The 18,381-nt window shown below is 38.3% G+C and overlaps 1 pseudogene; it reads right to left on the bottom strand.

Annotated features, from left to right (window-relative positions):
• Positions 1-13,025: 13,025 nt before the first annotated feature.
• Positions 13,026-15,868, bottom strand: LOC132133321 (uncharacterized; annotated as a pseudogene).
• Between the last annotated feature and the right edge of the window lie 2,513 nt (positions 15,869-18,381).

Here is an 18,381-nt window from a genome sequence, read left to right on the forward strand (position 1 = left end):
ACATCCATCAAACTTAATGTTTCTCTCTCTTTCTCTCTCTCTATCGCTCTCAGACGGCCTAATGTGCATTAAACAAATGCGGCTGCCCTTTTTATAATTCAGGGCATTTTATTAAACTGTTTAATAGCATTATGGCCGTAGGAAATTCATGCCAATCAAGGCAAAGTATAACAAAATCTTTAACATTTGTTACAAAATATTTAAGAGAACGGAAATTGATAGTTAAACGGTGTTATTGTTTGTCACATTTTTTAAATTTATGGCAGACCGAAAAAAAAGATCACTGACTCCGCAACTTCTTTTAAAAACTTTTAAACGAGGATAATACAATAATAATAATAATAATAATAATAGGTAATGATAAATGCCCAATCAACTATTGGTCTACTATTTACCAATATTCCCTCCCCAAATAAAAATCAGTTGCATGACAATTTTTTGCAATGTGTTTTAATTTTACAACGAACTTAGGCTTAATATACAGCAGTGGAAATAAACTGTACAGACGATAGGCCTAGCTATTTATTATTTTTATATCAGTAGTTTTTATTATTATTAATATTTCAGAGTTGTTTATTGTTGTAACTTATTCTTTGATATATTAATTAAGCTCTTCATAATGTTTCTCATAACCTAACATTTATGAAAAGCGCTGCATAATTAAAATAAACTTGCTTGATGATTCAACTCGCTCCTAGTCAGAAAAATAACCTTGAGGATCCGTAACAATTCTTTTTTATTTTTGTCTAAATAAAAGTTTCTTATCATTATCGAGTGAGAAAATCTGCAGGTGCTCGCGTTCACCAGAACTTCTGAACTATTAAATAATTGAACAGTTAAATACAAACGGATTGAGTATTCCTAACGTTCTTTTTATTACAAAAATAAAAAATAAAAATGTGAAGTTAGAATTTCACATTTTAAATTTAAGCCGACGGTCGTTATTCATAGCAGGGATGTATCGAATAGAAATTCCACACAGGCTACGTCAGTTAAAGCGCGTGCACAAATGAAACGGTTTTGTCTTACAATTGAAGACCATTAAGTACAGGACGATGAAAGGCCGATGAAAATACGCGACATTGCGATGAGGACATGAGGAGGGAAGAGTCAATTATAACACTGCGCAATCTGCCGTGAGGGAGAGGACTTACACACCCCTACACACACTCCCTCAGCAAGGGCTGAGTTCCTGCTTAACCTCTGACTCACTGTCTGGAAGAAAGTAATATTACTGAGTCCAGCCTGAGATGGACCTTATCTGGAAGTCCTCATACCTTCAGGTTGGAGATGTGAAAACAAACGAATCCTGTATTATATTGTTAGCACTTAGTCAATTTTTAGCTTTAACTTTTAAGCAGGGCCCATGGACATTCATAACCATTTTAGTCCCACAGTGGTTTGAAAAAATATGGTGTGGCAAAACACACACAGACATCCAGACGCTTTTATGGACCAAGATGAAACAATATAATGATGTATTAATAGAAGTATGGATAATTTTTGTAAAAATACTGGCAATCAGACTACATTTATCTGTAGAAGAAGTTGGGGTGATAATCAAATATGTGGACAAAGTAGCCTACATAAATAGGTTAAATTACAGACCATAATATTAATTATTAGCCTACCCCTGTAAAGCTATACGTACTGTTTAAGTATAATTAATATACAGAATTAATAATCAGTTGCTTTGACGCAATGTATTTTGTTTAAAGCGCTATATAAATAAAGGTGACTTGACTTGACTACAGAGCGATGGCCCATCATTTACGATTATTAATTATTATTATTATTATTTATTTTATTTTATTTTTGTAATTTTATAGGCTATATTCTACTAAAAAATACATATTTGAAGATACACAGACAGAATAAAGCTTATGGAGGTTTGAGCACTTACTTTTCGCGCCATCAGTTCAATAGGCTACTAAATAAACTCGATCCCCTAATCCTGAGGACGAAATTTCTCTCGGTTTCTGTCGCATTTTGAGTCAGAAAGGACCAGTTCGTTGAGTTGAGTTGAGTCTCCAGGTCACAATGAATCGCTGAGTTCTGACTCGAGAACAGCTACGGATCGAATCAGCCTCCAATTCGCGAATTAATCATTTCATTCTATTGAACATGCTCACAGAAAAGAATCAGCTCAAAAAATGATTCGTTCAGGTTTCGGTTAATGAATAGCGCAGGTGTCTTCAGTTCGAAATAGAGATACTAAATAATGAAACTAGTTTTTGAATATAAATAAATATAAAATACATTTTGATTGAAAAAAATATCCTAAATTGTTAATTCTGCCTTTCAGTGAGTCTGTTGTTCACTTTAAAGACATATTTGATTCCTTGAGGGAAACATTGGCTGGTTTATTTTATCACATGAGGCAGCTGTTAGCGTCCTTGAAACTTTCTTTTGTTTCGATGTGTGAAACCTTTAAAGGTTATTGAATTTTTCTGTTTCTAGTCTCTGTTTTGCTTTCATAGCAACAGTTGCACACAAACATTACCAGACAACACAATATTGCAAATCTAAGAGGTTACTGTTGCTATAAACTTCACACTGTGAGGAACAGAAAAAAAAGTCAATAGTCATTTAGCCTATCACAACATGAATAATGTACTTAATAATCGTTGCACATAAACAATCACTTCCTCCACTTAAGTCTCCCCCATTTTGTTAATCAAAAATATTTTTAAATGAGTCAGAGTTGGTGACAATCAGTCAATCTTAGAAGTTTTTAAGAGGTCACAAAAACTGCTGGATGTGCATCATATTACGCTGCCAGTTTTTTACAAAAAGGCCATCCCTTAACCAATTAACCGAGATCCATCTTTATTTGTCAAAGGTTTAGACCAGTGTTGCCGGAAGCGTTGGCCAAGGAGCAGGACGTGGCTAAGCAGAGGCAGTTCTCATTACATTGATGAGCTGAGATCTGGTCCTACTTCACCATCTGGAATTGTAGTCTGGGGTTCTGCTGAAAGCTGCTGACCCAGGATTCAACTCTTCAACTCAGGGAAGAGGAGAAAAAAGAAAAAGTCTGTCATGTCAGCAGAAGTCACTGTGTCAAAGTCCTTTATCATGTCATCAAGCTGAAGAGCTTTGGAATAACTGCTTGGATTAAACTGCTCTATGGCAGCACCAAGAAGAAGAGATCCAAAGTAAAGGGTAGATGGAAGTTACCAATCTAGTCCCATGTACTCATCATTCCTAATAAGTTTTGATCATTTGTGTTGTTTTTTACTTCGTTACTGTACTTTAAAGGGATAGTTCACCCATATATATATGTACAGTTATATATAGTACATTTTTTCTCTATTTTATTTTTTAAATTTCATAAAAAGTCAAACACATTGTCATTCATTATTTTGAAGTAAAGCAACAGGGACCATGTCAGAGCGCTATAGCAACTTCATTTGTGAGTGAATTATTCTTTCGAACTGATTCTATTGAATCAGTTCACAATAACTGATTCATGCTCGAATTGGGCTGATATAGTCGCGGCTGTTCTTGAGACAGCAACTCACTGATTCAATGAGTATCCAGTTGTCAACTCAAACCAATCATTTGTGTCCGATTCAAAATGAGCCAAGAACCTATGAAATCCATATTCAATCCATTTAGGACAAATCATTTTTAGAAATATAATTGAGTTTTAAAAATACAAATACTTGACGATTTGTGTACTTCGTCGTGCCCTGTTCAAATGACTGTGTAAATTGTGTTCTTGGCACTCACATATTATTGAAACTGAATTGGTGAAAGAATATCTGTGACACATTAGCTAGATGGAAAATGTAATAATGTTTGGCTTCAATTAGGCCGAATGCAGCACTGAAAAAATAATGAGTTTTAGTTAGTACTAGGTCTCACCTCGTCTTCTTTGCTGAACTCCCTTGTTCACACACATAACACTCACTCTTTGCTATTTCTGCTGCTCCCCCGAGGGGTCGGAGAAATTCTGTAGATGTCTAATGCCGCATTTCTGAAACAACAGCAGAGAAAAAGAATGGCTCCCCTGGCCATTCAAATGCATTTTTCCACTTAACAAACAACAAATTATCTTAAAATAAAACCTAGCCGACTTTTACCCAAGTGCTCCACAGGCTCTAGAAAAACAGCGGTCCAAGTGACCCTGAAAAATTTTGTTTTTCCAAAGCTCGCTATTGCATCAAAGAGATCTGACTTCAAGGTAGAACCTCTACCGACTTCATTTGTACAGCAGACTAATTGATAGCCCCAGATGATTTCCACTCGTTTGATGAATCTCTCTTGGAGTCCTCAGAGAGCATTTAAAGGAAATGAGAAATGTTACTGCTCACCCATGACAAAGGACACCGAAGTTTGAGTATGCTTGTGGAGTCTTGAGCTAACAGATTCCACTTGAAGTGGCGATTTATTGTAAACATGAGAAGACTTGTGATTAAAGTCATAAGTAATGAAACGGACAGGTCCGAAGACCGTGGACAACAAATGTAACAGATGTCAACGCTGACAGGCAACACATTTTCTTTGTCAAATAAATAAAAGCTCTGTTAGCCACAGATGTGTGGTGAAATGAATCATCGTCCTTCTTATCAGCAAGGGGCTTTGGCAAAATGCTACGTTACATCTCTGGACATGAATTTTCCCTTGTCTGCTTCGAAACAATGCCTCACTGTTCATGTTCTGATTGTTCTCACACTCACAAACATGCAGGTTCAACACGATTGGTCAGAGTTTCTGATGTTAAAAATTCCTTTTGATACACAAAGTGTGTCCTAGGCGGACAGGGAGGATGGTGAACGGACTGATATTGAGGGTGAAAATTAGGAGCATTGTTGTTTGGCGGCTAAAAATAAGGTCCCAATCACTCCCATAGCTTTTATCTGCTGATACCGGGGTTCCGTTCACAACAGTGCGGTTGGCTGACCCAAACGCCACATGCAAAGTACCAGAAACACTGCTGCACAGGTGGCTCAGGGAGGTTCAGTACTGCTCTTTTTGTGGCAGATTATCAATGTTTAAATGCAAGTATGCAGGACCAGTCAGTAAACATTAAAACAGACTGCTTTAAATGTATGACCACAAGATATTGCACTTTAATATAAGACTAGACCAGAAAAGCACCATTTACATTAAATCACACTGAATTTGCATAATCATCCACAAGCACTCCCACCTGAGATCGACAAGTGGACTTGAACCAAAGCTATTGACTCTGTTTGAGACAGTGTCAGTTTAGTTTTTTTTTTTTTTTTGACCAGTCTGGTTCTTTTCAAATTTCTTTTCTTTTAAGCATAGTTTGCATTTTCAGGGCAAAATTAGCTCCGGAACGTGTCCTTGCTGGTGCTACACAGCATGAGGCATTAGGAGATGCTGTTATTGAACTAAAATAACGTGCAGGTGGTTGTGGGTTTGTGGTGAACTGCCGATAAGGCAAAGGCTGAGAATCCACTGAGATCCGCTGAGGTATTTAAAACACTGGCTTGCCTTCAAAAAGTCAGAACACAGAGAAATTCACCATTTAAATGGATGCGTGAAAGCGTCCAACGTTACCTAAACAGAGAGAGGGTATCAGCCGGAGTGGTACCGCCAGCTGCAAGGCCATTACTTCATTCAATTTGATATGCTCACACTGAAACAACCTTGAAGATGTGGAAAGAGAAAAAAAATCAAACAATTGATTTAATTAGAATTCTGAGGGGTTTTAACAAATGCAAGAGCCCCTCTGACTTACATGTCATCCTGTCAGAGCACAATTATATATTGCTCTTATACATTATGTGCTATACATACTATTGTTCTAAATGCACTGTGATCGTTTTGGATGGGAGACATAGTGAAGTCTTTTGCTCTACAAATAGCACACAATGGAACACTTATGAAGAAAAGGCTCCTCGTTTAATAAAAGCTGAGAGGTCTATATCCTAAGCACACACTATCAATCTCTGGAGATGAAATTTTTCAGTCTCCACTTAAGTTTATGGAGAGAGAAAACTTTACAGAGGCTGGCCGGGCTCCAGGAGAGAGGAGAAATTATGTCGGGACATTTCTTCAAAGATAGTATCTCTATGTTTGAGCGCCACAGCATCAGTTTAGTAGGAATCGAATACCACATCTACAAATCACCACAAAGGGCTTATCTTGAGCCAAATCATGAGTGCTGAGCTAAGCAACAAGTCAAGGTTGTTGCAGAAAAGGGATCAGATCTGGAAATAATAAATGCTGAGGATGGATTGGTTTTGATAAAAAGTCAAAAGCGCATGTAGATACACCAGCACAAGAACACAAGATTGTCGTGGTTGCAGATACAGGCTCTTGTTTTGCTTGCAGTCACCAGTGTGATGTTTTTGGATCTATGACTCAGCTAGATAGCGATATCGCTCTGAAGTTTGTTTGTGTACTGGTTGTTTTCGGTGGTACGTGCTACTGTCTAAGCTTTATTTAAGGAGACATTCTGTCCCGTATCTTCAAGTCCACAACACGTAAACCATTTTTATGGTTCAGCAATTAAAAATGCAAGTTTGGCATGGAGACGCTAGCAAATCCTTTCATGCCAAATCATTTGGCAACAGACGAGTAGTTACTTGAAGAGAGATGTCTCTGACTGCATACGGGTTCATGGACTGGTCAGGACAAGGGGCTTTCCGCAGAGAAGACTATTTTCAGTGTTATCATTTTGCTCGACTTTCACTCCAATTAAATGAAAACATCAGTATTTTAAGGCAACAAATAATTTGCTAGATCACTCAAATATTTTGTAATGTCCACAAATTATTTAAAATTTGACAAATTTTCCTCCCACAATGGCAGCACTTTGTTGTGGCAATCACCATAAAAAAACACTTCCAAGTTCTTAAAGGCTGTGAAAATGTAAAAAAGAAAAAAATATATAGTTGTATATCTAACATTTGCGACTTTTTTTCTAAGCAATTTAAACTTTCTATGTTCCAAATGCAACTTTGTTCCAATTGCAACTACAATACATTTTATTCATCTCGCAATTGTGTCTTCACTATTTTTTTATTTTTGTTTATTTTTTATTTTTTTAACCAATTGAGACTTTACCTCTCAATTGTAACTTCATTTTTATCAATTGCGACTTTCTCATAATTTCTATTTTAAATCCCACAATTGTGTCTTCTTTTCTCAGAATTTGGACTTTATAACACACATTTTGACATTATATCTTGCAGTTATGACTTTCTTTGACTCCTCAGAATTGTGACTTTTATTTCACAGTTGTGGCTTTCTCTCGCAATTGTGATTTCACTTCTATCAATTGCGATTTTCTCATAATTTGTACTTTAAATCTTCCAATTGGGACGTTATCAGAACTCCCAATTTGACATATCTTGCAAACATTTTTTTTCTCACAATTGCAGCTTCTTTTCTCAGAATTGTGACTTTATAACTCACAATCTGAAATTATATTTTGCAGTTAGGACTTCAACTCACAGCTGCAGCTTCATATCATGCTTTTTGTGACTTTATAATGCACATTGTGGCTTCATTAATTATCTTAAACCCTTAACTTGTATTTACCTTTTTTATATTTTACTCTGAGGCAGAAACAGGGTTCCATAACAAACCCCTCAAATCTGACCAATTTATTCGTTTTCTCTTAGCCGGTCAGCAGGGTGAGAGAGTCAGAGAAAGCACACTATATAAACACTCCTCAGGGACCAGAGAGTGATCCATCATTGTGCACTGCCATTGTAATGCTTCTAAGACTGATTAAGTCAAAGCCAGCTAAATCATCTGAATTCCTGCTGTGCTGTGGCCCTTGCTTTCTAGATTAAGATGAAAAGACCTGCGCATTCCTCAATTGATAATTAATGATGCAATCGTAGTCCATGTCTGACAGTTGCGTAAGAGCTCATTAGCCATTTACCTTCAATAAAACACATTTGGATGAACACATTCTTTGTTTAAAACCTATAGCCTGAATGAAGCATCAACTGTTTACTTTTAGTTAAAGAGCATGTGAAAGGTGAACGTCCTCACTGTGGTCCAAATACACAGTCTGGGTTCGAGGAAGTCGTAAAATATATTTGTAAATCCAATATGGTTGATAACCAAAAAAAGAAGGTCCGCATGTAGCTTCTGATTTTGTTTAGGAATGATCTAAAATTGGAGCCAGTGGCACCAGTAAGGCAGAATGGAACAGATCTGAATCTAATGACCTCTGAGCTCATTTTTCATGTAATCGGACAGGTCATAAGGTTAAACTAGTGCTCATTAATCTAGCAGTAGGGAATAAATACACATCTCTATTTCCCGCTGAATATCTGACAGACTGATTTACAGATTACATTGAGCTAAAACCATAGACAAAAAAAAAAACACTCCTTCATATGCAAGGAGTTTGGTTATTAGAAAAGTAAACAAGATATCCAACATTGGTGTGTTATGCCTCTTAAAACTAGTGAATATACAAATAAAAAATAGATAAATATTGGAATGCAAATTAAACATCAATTTTATGTACCATCAAGATTAGTTATAAATTTACAAATATTAAATTGAAAAAAAATTATAATAATTAAAGAGTGTGTTAAAAAATGCACAGGATATACCATTCATGCTTTATAGAGTATGTGATAGTGAGAAAGAGCAATTGAGAAGTTTAGCTCATCACTGAGGAGCAGTTAAGGGTCGCTGACTGAACGTAATGGTGCACATCATTGAAGCCTCACTGAGGGGGAGGTTCTCCATATCTGTTTTCTCACTGGGTTACAGAAACACTCTGCCACTTAAATATCAGAAGCAAAATGAAGCCTGAAAAAAGCCTGAAGCATTAGGCCATGAATAAATGTTCACAAAGGTAAAATCCAAACAGCTTGTGTTTACGGACAGAATTAATATTAAGCTTTTCCTCCCTGTGGATTACATATTTAATACCATTCAAAAGTTTGAGGCCAATATGATTTTGAAAATATTTATTTTTTATGAATGCTTTTATTCAGCAAGGTCACATTCAATTTGAAAACTTCCTATTTTTATCATAGAATCCAGATTTAGTTATTTTTTTTAATCATGTATCCCACAAAAATATTATACGGCACAAATATTTTTAACATTAATAAAAACTTTTTTTTTTTTTTTTAGTTTCTTTAGCACTGAATCAGCATATTAGAATGATTTCCGAAGGATCATGTGACACTATTCAGCTTTGCCATCGAATGAATAAATTACATTTTAAAAGTGGAAAACTTTGAACTATCTAACAAACTAACATTTCATGTTATTACTGTTTTACTGTATTCCTGATTAAATCTTAACATCCCCAAACTTGTTTCCTCCTATTAACTTAAGGACATCAAAGAAGACTACCAAAATAGAATATTTAGATTTATAATCTAAATAAGTATGTGTGTGTATAAAATATGTAATATATAATATTTAAATGAGCACACTGAGAAATGTTTTCTTTTTTCAATTGCAAATACTTAGAACCTTTCATCAGTTGTGATTATAAAGGCTAAAATCTTTCCTTTAAGTTTCTCTCTCTACACCTAACTCGACTGTGAAGTTTAAACTGACAAACTTTACAAGCACATAACTTTTACGAGTTTTCTGAGTGTAGTACTTCAACCAGGAAGACTCTTGCAATACCCTTTAAGAGCAAGTAACCAAATACGTTTGTTGCTTAATGGATCTCAACGTGTCATTCACTAGTTCTGATTTAGCACGAGGGGAGGCCGTGTCGAGGAGGAGGCCGGACTGGGAGTAGAGACCAGGGGCATGCAAGTTTTACAAGATCCCCTGGAGTGAAGAAGTGCTTTCCATCATCTGGCTGTGACATCCCACTGAGTAAGACTTATGGGCTGACACCTCAATAGGGACACAGCTAATGCAGGACGGCATGTGGGTTAAGATAGGGCTTCTGATCGCACAGTCTAAATGGTTCATCCTTTAAGATGTGCACATTGTCAGCTGAACTGATATATAGGTGGGGATGAAATACTCCATGTATGGGGAGTACCGTGTACCCATGTGATCACTTCTTACCTCTTCAAAATTAAAAGCGTATGGGCCTGCCAAGGTGGTCCTTGAGGGGTATAATTCAATCAAAACTGCCGTCCGCTGAGCATTCCTATTTCTCACTGGATTCGAAAGTATGACGAGGAGATTAACAACAGGTTGAAAGAGAGAGGAACAGTCAGAACTCTGCGTTTGGGCTAATTTAAGGCCATATAAATGATGTGGATGGTGAACTTTAAACTGAGCTGACCTTTGACAGTAGTGGGCAGGCTGGGATTATCTTCTCGTCTCTCAAATTGAGGTAAGATGAGAAGGCCAGAGCAGAGGTGATTCACAGCTATAGAGGTAGAACAAGAGTACACTGCCTTTAAAAAAAGGAGGGTTGGGGGGTTGAAAAAAGACGTTATTGTAATTATTCATCCACGTGCCTGGTTTGCTGCACACTTTTGATTCCCAAAAGAAAAATTCTGAGTCCGTTCTTTTTAGTAAATTAAACAATAGTCTGATTTAGTCTTTAGTCAGTTAAGTGTGATTCCCAAACAATTGATTCAAATTAAGTCGATTCTTCAGGTGAATCATAAACATACTGCACAGCCAGTGCACTCTGATTCCCAGATGTATTGTATTTATGACTCTTAAGTTATGAACAGGCTCTTTTTAATGAATCAATGTGCAGCCAGTGTTGGCTGATTGATTTCTTAATGATTCTAGTGAGCCAGTTATTTTTAGTGAATTAAACAAATACAGTGAACCCAGTGTAGTTTGATTCCCAAACTAATGATTCTATTTAGGAATGATTTTTTCCACCAATATTTATTTATTTAATATTTATCCCTTAAAAGTACAAAAATAAAATAAAATTAATAGTGAACAGAACTGTTCCAAAATGAAAACTCTGAAGAGGAACTGGACCCAGCACCTAATATAATTAATTTATTTTATTTTATTTATGCATTTAGCAGGCGCTTTTATCCAAAGCGACTTACAATGCATTCAGGCTAATTATTATTATTTTATTTTTTTTACCAGTATTTGTGTACCCTGGGAATTGAACCCACAACCTTTTGCAGTGCTAACAAAATGCTCTACCACTGAGTCACAGGAATACAGCAATTTCTCAATCCATTTTAATCAAAGCACAGTGACCTAAACTCATAGCATCAACAATTCTCATAAACAGAAGTGGGCTTGTTTGTGCTGAATGTTATTCTAAAGGTAAAGGAACACGCAGCGGCCTAGAGGTGCACACACAACGGGTCAGGCTAATTTGCTGTGGCAGTCAGGACACGGTGATGGAATGTGAATGTCAGCAGGCGCTGTATTTACACACGATATAAAACTGACTAGTAATTAACACTAAGGGCTCTCCTGCGCTCAAGTGTAATTGACTGTTTCAAAGGACTGCCACTTTATAATCCAGTGCGTGCATTAAAATTATGCTCTCCATATTGCCCACTCCCTCTATAATAGGATAAGGGTCAATACTGCTGGCACAGTGGCTGGAACGCATTAAGACTTCTTTATAAGAACATTAACATTTTGACATATTAATAATTTAAGTGTATTAAGGTGAAGGTGAATCTCTGAGGAAAGTTGTGATTTCATCAGGAGGTCTGCATTTGCTTTCTGCTGGATGATTTTAGTACCAAGTTAACTGTTTTTGTGAGGCTCTTAAAAGTGCTTATTTTGAGAAACTCTTTTGGTTTATTTTCCAAATTATAGCTTAATAAATATTATCGCATGGGCTAGCACAAGTAGCATTATATCATAAACCAGGTTAATGCTGTAAAAAAAATTCTAGAAAAATAAAAATGTAAACAAGATCTAAAGATTACATTTTTTTTTAAGAAAAAAACCCTATAAAACCTGTAAAAATATACTCTTGCGTCTCAACCCAAGTATCCACTTTCATTGTGACCATTGTCGCCATATGCAACACGTTTTGTCATCTGTATCGCCCTAACATGTGTCCACAAGGTCCCCACAGCCTATTTACCAAGGACATAAACTTAATGGGAGACTCATTTGCATTTGTTAATTTGGCTTGATATGTGCTAATTGATTTTTCTTACTTGTGCATTTTAATTATCCCAACTTATAGTTGGCCACAGTTTGTGTATCAAATGTAAATTAGCAATGTTTGGCCATTAAATGCCCTCTGAGGAATGAACATGCTATTCTGGGAGTGATGAGTGTTAATTAGCTTGTGCAGTGTAATTATCAGGTTTTATGTGTATCATATCGTATCATGAAATAAACCAGATTTTCTCTACATTGAATTAGAAATATAAAAATTTTCGAATTAATAAATAGTTTAAAAATGACTGACACTGAATTAGCGTTCAAACAGCTGATAAAAGCATCACAATAGTCTAAACCTTATTTTGCTTTTAAGTCAAATGGTAATCCTTGGTGACAAAACTTGACTTAACATTTAAAAGATAAAAACAATCATTTTGATTGATTTCAGTTATGTGATCCAGCAAGAAACTATGTTGAAACCAGATATTACCATGTTATTGAAAATGATCTCTGGTTTATTCCATATTAGCCTCTTAGCTCATTTTGGAGTTGGGTTGCATCTCTGTGATTTATACTCAGAGACTTTTGTCCTGCTGTTTTCTATCAACATTTAATTGAGAAAAATGCTGCCATTTCACCCTGCTGAAATACTTCTGGGAATGGAAGTTGTCTTTAAGCACTCAGCGTGTGCTGCAGCGCATGCCTCTTACGTTAACTCACTAGATTCTTCGCTGGTCTGTGTGGAAACTTACTTTCTCTGTTAACATTTCAATAAAACACCACTCTCCTTCACGGTCGCTCTTTTGGTGGGGACGCTCGTTTAGGGTTTCCAGATTGTCTTCATTATGGCTGTGAAAAATTTACATTACAAGACACAACTCTTTTTGTCAATTTATCCTTTTAAAAAATAGAGAAACAAGCTCATGAAATCCAGAGGACCACAGGTCAGTTCTTAAGGGTGTTGGATGTGGCTTCTTTCTCCATTTCATGAACGTGTCCCATGCAAAAGATGACTGATATCTTCTACTTCCAGGATAGTTTCAAGTATCTACCACTGGAATGCTCTTCTGGTCAACATCTGATTGGTCATTTGCTGTTGTATCCCCAGGAGGGGAAGGATCTTGTCCTGGGTTTGTGATCTTGGCTTCTTCAGAAGAAACACCCAGTTCAATCTGTTGAGCTTTCAATGGTTCGAAATCATATTTTTGATCGTTATTTTCCACTATGACCACCACTATGTCAGCTGCAGTCACTGAAATGGTTGGATCAACAAGAGTCAACTCTTCATATGCCAGCTCGTTGACCACATTGTAGAGGCTTGTTTCAGTCGAGCCACCCACTTGGGATGCCTGGCTTTTTGAATGTTCACAAATCAATTCAGATTGTGAGAATTGATCTTTGGAATCATTAAGGAGTGTAGTTGAAGGTATTGTGGCACTCGCAGTACTTTCAGGCTCCTCATGGACAGTTTGGAGAAATTCAAGTGTGGCAGTTTGGTGGTCTTTGACTTCTTTGGACTGAGATGTAGCATATCCCTGGCTGTCCATGTGTTTATCTGATGTCTGAGATTCAGTCACTTCAGAAATACAAAGATTCTGCTCCAGCTGTCTATCTTTCGTTTCCAAAGCCAAAGGGTCGCTGTCTACACTATAAACAGACCTGGTTTCAGACCCTGATAGCTCAGCAAGACGACTGTCTGTGTCACTTTGGACTGGGTTTGAGGGGTTTTTGTTTCATCACACAACTTTGACAGATAATTCATCATGGGATTGACATCCTCAGGTTCCTTGAAACCAATGGTGAGACTACAGGTACTATTCTGTGTGCCTGCATTGGAATGTCAATTTCTTTTTTGTCATTCTGAGAAAAGCCATCTTTTCTAGCCTTTTTAAAATCGATGCTTTCATCTGTGTGAGGAAATGAAATGCATGCATCATTATGAGAAAAAAAGTACAGGTTAGCTTTCTTGATAAAGAGACTCCGGTAAACACTCCCTACACTTCATGTCATTCTGTATAAAAATATTAGTTATATATTGGCGCCAAACTTGGCTGGAGAACACAACTGTGCATTCTTTCTTGCCGGAAATGTCTTGATCAGGGTGACATGTTGGTTCGAGGTTATCATGAGGACTAATAAGACTCTCCTCAAGATCTTCACGCAGACTGCTCACCTTCACAAGGCTAATCTCATTAGATGTTGAACAAAGAGAATTTTCTTGATCTTTTATGGCAATCTTATGATAAAAAAGACCACTGTTAGATTAGAACTCAAATCACTTAATAAATCAAATGCCATTTCAAAATCATCGTGAAGTTCAGACCAATTTATCCATGTCAAATCTACAGGCTTATTAAACAGTCACTGGTTATGAATCAATACATAATCATCTCACCTCTGAGTTATGCATTTCTTTGGCTTTATGAACTGCAGAAATAGACAGCTGGTTGTGCGCTTCCTGGAGTTGATTATATGCCTCTTCAGCTATCAGCTCTTCTTGACCGGACTCCGTTGACATTTGCAATCGTAGAATATGTTTGAAAACACCAATATTCACTTTTATTTAAATTACATTAAATGTTATGTATAATTAAAATTTCACAAATAAACTGATAATTATCATTTTTTTAAGGCAGATCACAATTACAGATCCTTTTTTTTTTGTGATGCTTTCCAGAAATTGTCATTTACCTCTTTTTCCCAGTCAAGTTTAACATTTTGGTATTTAACTCTCAAGTGAGCAAAGTTGTTGTTTTTTTACTTTAGACCTCTATTGGTTCAATTCATGCTCTGTTTTAAGGACCTGGAATGAAATTAATCACCCAGAAAATTCTTAATGCAATAATACATTTTTATGTGTTTATTTAACCTGGACAGAGGATTCCAAACAGACTGAGAGGCCAATACAAATCAGTTGGCTTTTGTCATGTTAATATTGGGTTTAATCAGTGAATGACTAAGTGAATTAAATAGAAGAATGGGGGGAATAAAAGAGAAGGAGGCATTGAACATACCTAATATTATTGAGTTGCACTTTGTGTGTTGTAAATGTGGAAAAGTGATTTTTAGTTCACTCATTTAATTTTACTGAATATTAGGTTTACCTGCTTCTCTGTGTATTTTAATTGTACATTTTTTTTTGTCAAGCTCTGTTTCCTAAAAACATAAAGTATAACATTTATAGACATCCTGGTATCACCCTTTATGTTTAACCCTTTAAATTTAAAGAGATTCTACCACAATGAGTTACTTCTGAAGTAACTGTTGCTCTTTTAGAACATTCTGAAGTGTTCCTCTCTAGGTTTGCAGACCGACCTCTTTGTTGATCCTCTCCAAATCCTAAATATCAAGCAAAAAGGTACAACAATTTGTGACACAGTGATGTAGAACTACTTCTTACTTCAAAGCAAATCAATTTACAAAGCAATAGGAGTATCATCGTTGGTACAAGAATGATTCAATGCTTTTTTTTTTATCTCTTTCAAGGCTTTAATCGTAGATTATTATTTTTTTCATTGATGGATGTGAACTTTTTATTAATTCGCATGGCCTCTTCAACAAAAAAATAAAAATAAATTGTGTGTGGGTGGGTGGGGGGGGCAAATAATTATTGTTCAGAGAATGACAAATCGGTTCAATGATGCGAAGCGAAGAAGATTTTTTTTTTTTTTTTTTTTTTACATTGAATCTGTCCAGAGTGAATGAAGAAAAATTAAGAGTACCAGACGAAATGTTTTCCAGCTCTTTTAAATTAGCTGGAGAAAATACTAGCATTTAAAAGCAAAAGATAATCATTAACATTTATTCATTTATTTTCCACTAAGACAATGTTTGTCAGTTATGACAGTCATACCATTTTATTCGAGTTTGCCTGTTTGTCCATGGCACACTGTCTGGAGATCCACTTCTCCCAGCTGGTTCAGGGGGCTGTCTTTCGTTTGCGTCTGCAGCTGCAACTTTTGCTCCTGAAAAGTTTAAAAACACATTGTCCTCCCTTCTTAGAGGAATATCCCCATTCGGCTGTACAAGTAATAACAGTTCTTCTCGGCAAAGGCTGACCATGAATATATACTGCATCAAAGAGTTTGAAGACCTTTGTTTAACATCCCGGCTGAGTGCTCCTTTCTGCTAGATAAGGAGTCAACTTCCAAACATGCCGGAGGGGCTTTAATGTGAACCACAGCCTGTTACTGTTTGATTGTCTGTATCAAACTGATTCCCCTTTCCACCATTGAAAGGTTAAACAGAGCCAGGCTATGAGATAAAATATTTGAATAGTGGTATTTTCACAGAGGCGCTGGCGGTTCACGTGTCATGCCCTCTTTATCCGTTACTCCTGATGATCCGCTCTCCCTCTCAGCTCCTCCTTTTTAATTCTTCCCACTCCTATGGCCTCTGTCAACAATTCATATAATTGGAAATCCTTACCAGCTCGCCTAATTATACCTGAGCAACTGTAAGACAGTAGTAAAAGAAGAAGAAAGGGGTATTAGTGGGCTTTTCTTCTCTGAAAGAGCTGAGAGTGACCTTTCTAAAAGTTCCAAAACAAATGAACAGAAATAGTGCTGTGGATTCAGGACAACTGAAGTAGAAATAATTGAATTGTATTTTTTTCTTACTATTATTAAAAAAACGATCTTAAATCATATTAGTAAAAATTGAAACAAAATTTAGAGCAAAGTGAAGAATTATCTTTCTGTCACGGCAGGGATCCAATGAGGCACGGAGATAGAACCAATTGCAGGTAAGTCATTTATTAAAGGGTAAACCAAAGGGGTAAACAGTCCAGGCAGGGTCAAAACCAGAATATCGAACATAAACAAGACACGAAGACAAGGCAAAGCAAGGCAAGAAGCGACGGACATGAATAACTATAGGACATTAAACAAGGACTCCGTAACACAGACTCAGACAGACCGGGTATAAATACACAGAAGGATAATGAGGGAACAGGAGACAGGTGGGGAACAATCAATTACTAACAAGGAGGAAGGTGACCAAATAAGGGAACAGGAAGTGATAAGGTGACAGACACCGTGAGAAAGGGGGACATCTAGTGGAAACCCAGGGACACAACCCAGACACTGTGACAGTACCCCCCCTCTACGGAGCGGCTCCCAGACGCTCCACGACAGACACAAAACAGAGACCAGGAGGGAGGCGGACAGGTGGAGGCTCAGGGGGAGGGACGGAGGGCCAGAAAAAAAAAATCATGGGGAACAGATACCAGAAGTGTAGACACAAAACAGAGAGACCAGGAGGGAGGAGGACCGGAGGAGGTTCAGGGGGAGGGACGGAGGGCCAGGCTCACAGAGAGGAACAGGGACAGGAGTGAACACAAAAACAAAAAACAACATGAAGCCCCTCCAGGGCGGGGCAGAAGACCACACCGTCCATGTGGTGGAGACTGGAGTCCCCCAGGGCGGAGCAGAGGACCACCACAACCGTGTGGTCAGGGCGGAAGCCTCCCAGGGCGGAGCAGAAGACCACCTCAACCGTGTGGTCAGGACGGAAGCCCCCCAGGGTGGAGCAGAAGACCACCACGTCCTTGTGGACGAAGCCAGAGTCCTCCAGGGCGGAGCGGAAGACCCCCACAACCGTGTGGTCAGGGCGGAAGGCCCCCAGGGCGGAGCAGAAGTACACCACAGCCATGTGGTCAGGACCAGAGCCCCCCAAGGCGGAGCAGACCTCCGTGCGGCGGGATCAATGGGACAACAAAACTCTGGTAATCCCCTGGTGTCCTTACTGGACTCCAGAAGATTGGTGCTGGCCTGACACTGCTCATGAAGATCATTGGTGACTTGCATTTGCTCATGAAGATCAATGGTGACTTGCATTTGCTCATGAAGATCAATGGTGACTTGCCTTTGTTCATGAAGATCAGAGGTGACTTGACTCAGTCCTTGAAGACCACCGGTGACTTGACTCAGTCCTTGAAGATCACCGGTGACTTGACTCAGTCCTTGAAGATCACCGGTGACTTGACTTGACTCTGGAGGATCAGCGGTGACCAGCCCCGACTCTGGAGGATCAGCGGTGACCAGCCCCGACTCTGGAGGATCAGCGGTGACCAGCCCCGACTCTGGAGGATCAGCGGTGACCAGCCCCGACTCTGGAGGATCAGCGGTGACCAGCCCCGACTCTGGAGGATCAGCGGTGACCAGCCCCGACTCTGGAGGATCAGCGGTGACCAGCCCCGACTCTGGAGGATCAGCGGTGACCAGCCCCGACTCTGGAGGATCAGCGGTGACCAGCCCCGACTCTGGAGGATCAGCGGTGACCAGCCCCGACTCTGGAGGATCAGCGGTGACCAGCCCCGACTCTGGAGGATCAGCGGTGACCAGCCCCGACTCTGGAGGATCAGCGGTGACCAGCCCCGACTCTGGAGGATCAGCG

The sequence above is a fragment of the Carassius carassius genome, chromosome 50, assembly GCF_963082965.1.
Source record: "Carassius carassius chromosome 50, fCarCar2.1, whole genome shotgun sequence".
Taxonomy (NCBI): Eukaryota; Metazoa; Chordata; class Actinopteri; order Cypriniformes; family Cyprinidae; genus Carassius; species Carassius carassius.